The sequence below is a fragment of the Glossina fuscipes genome, unplaced genomic scaffold, assembly GCF_014805625.2.
Source record: "Glossina fuscipes isolate IAEA_lab_2018 unplaced genomic scaffold, Yale_Gfus_2 0, whole genome shotgun sequence".
NCBI classification, from domain to species: Eukaryota; Metazoa; Arthropoda; class Insecta; order Diptera; family Glossinidae; genus Glossina; species Glossina fuscipes.
In genome coordinates, this window is record NW_023998414.1 from 20,906,860 (window position 1) to 20,909,394 (window position 2,535).

General features: G+C 32.6%; 1 non-coding gene across 1 annotated transcript; it reads left to right on the forward strand.

Annotated features, from left to right (window-relative positions):
• The first annotated feature begins 1,947 nt into the window (after positions 1 to 1,947).
• Trnam-cau lies at positions 1,948 to 2,019 on the forward strand. Its single transcript has one exon. It is a non-coding gene; the product is annotated as a tRNA-Met (tRNA).
• The last annotated feature ends 516 nt before the right edge of the window (positions 2,020 to 2,535 follow it).

The following is a 2,535-nucleotide window of genomic DNA, read 5'->3' on the forward strand; positions in this document are numbered from 1 at the left end:
AAGATTTATTTTTAATAGAAGACCATTGGCAATCATGTGTAATTTTGTTTTTGGTTTTTTTGTATTTTCGACTCACTTGCAAAATTCATTGTCATTAACTTTAGGCTAATAGTAGCAGTAGTTCTTTGTTGAGCATTCATATTTGAATACAACTGGGCGTATGAGTGACAAGAAATGAATTTAAGCACGTACACATACGCACAAACAATTTACGTCAGCAAGGAAATAGGCCTTCGTCATAGAACGTATACAGATTTTATGTTTGTGTTTTATTTATGCATTTTTTCTTTATTTCTTTTTGTTTTGTTTTCGGTTTGTGGCACTCGTGTGCATACATCAAAGTCTCTTACTTCTAAATATCTACACATACGTATGTATATGCATGCAATATATTATGTATGTTTAATAATAATGTTACTATAAAAAAAGCATGACCTTAATAAAAACACATTTTAAGCGGTAAAGCGAAACAAAGGAATCAAAACAAAACTGTAAAGAAATGTATGTAATATTGTAATACAAAATTTCCCACCATATAGTTAATAATATTAATAAAACTTCAGATTAAAGGTCAAGCTAACGGTTCTCAACTTATTTTAAGCTTTTTTTTCTGAGAATATTAATTAAAATTTTATTTACTTAATTTTTTTTACGCGAAATAAATACATATACGCTATTAATTAAATTGTTTGAATTAAAAAAAAAAATTCAATTAATTTGCACTGTTTTCGATACTTCAGTTACAATAATTGCATAAATAAAAGCATATTTTATTCAAAATATTGCCCATTGCATCACCAAATCCTAAATCGATTTACGCAATTCCGTCTGTCCATCTGTCCGTCTGTTGTCAACATTCCCCCAGCCGAAAAAGTAAGGCTATGACATCCAAAAACTTTGGGCGTTCTTGCATACTGGTTGGTGTTGAAAATGGGCCCAATAAGTCAACGGACACGCCTACAGCATCAAGTCAACCGAGAACACATCCGTTTTTCATTAAAGGATTAAATAATTCGTTTTTTGTTCATTACTCATAAACGACAGTAGATAAATCTATAAAATTTCCAACATATAGTCTATGGGCAATGCTCTAGTACCACTGAAAAAATGGGAAAAATTGGACACGCCTATTCAATTTTATAGTGTATCATAATTTCATTTTTTTTGTTTGCAAACCCTTTATATAATGCACAGAAACAAGCTTCAAAAACCCCCATAGAGCATACAAATTTTTGGCTAGTTTTCAATACGGAATGCACCTAAGCAAGTCTGCCCATTTGGCTGTTCAACTGTCCGTTTGCCGAATTGCGTAATATCTGTGGTAAATATTCTCTTGTGCGCGAAAAAGAGGTCATTGCCTAAACAATTTGCAAAAACAATTTGAAAGTGGCCCTGACAAGTCAAAGAATATGCCTACAACGCCCACAATTTTAAGGTTTTTTCAATTCTTAAATGCATATCGAGAAAGAATCATCGAATATTTCATTCTTTGGAAAAATTTTTCAATTATCCATCGACGACATCGCGTTGTTTCCTGAAATGAAATTCGCGTTGACAACCGACGCTAGCTTTTCAACGTATTTCTAATGATCGAGATGCATGGCAGAAATGTTGACGTTTTAATCTATAGATTAATACTCACATTTTACGGCGACCTTTCAAAAATATTATAAATCAATCATTCAATTGAAAATATGTAACCTTATATTTGTACAAATAATTTCTAATTAAATTTCATTTTAATTGAGCAAAGGATAAAAGTGTCTAACACTTGAACAGTTATGCATATATAGAGCGAATAAGAGAATACTTTCAATTGAATAGGAGCAGCTCTTATCGTTAAAATAAAAATAGTTTATGTGTTGGAAAAAGAGTTTACTGCATTTACATATTTACAAGATAATGAATGTTAAGTAAAAAAAAACTGTAAAACAACTATCCTTCAAGAGCAGAGTGGCGCAGTGGAAGCGTGCTGGGCCCATAACCCAGAGGACCGAGGATCGAAACCTTGCTCTGCTATCCCATCTCTGGTATCAAGTGGATGTTTTTTTTTTTTGAAGTCCTTACATTATTTATTTCCTTGTCTTCACTCTTACCCTTCGCCCAAGGATGAACGATATATATATTTCTGTTGAGACGTTTGCAACATCCAAAAGGAAGCCTGAGACACTTTACAATATATGTATATATATATATATATATATATATATATATGCTCTTGACCAGCATAAAATTCTGAGCTGATTTAAGCATGTCCGTATGTCCGTCTGTGTAGTGTCTGTTGTCAACACTTTCCCGGCCGCAAAAGTAAGGCCGGTGCTTTTAAATTTGGCAAAAAACATGAAGAGTTCTTGCGCACAAGTTGATATCTAAAATGAACCTAGTCAGTCAGAAGTCACGCCCGTAGCATCAAGCCAGCTGAGAACACTTCCGTTTTTCATTAAAGGATTAAAAAATTTGTTTTTTGTTCATTACTCGTAAACTATGGCAGATAAATTGAGAAAAATGGAAAATGTTGTACTAAAAAGATGTGTG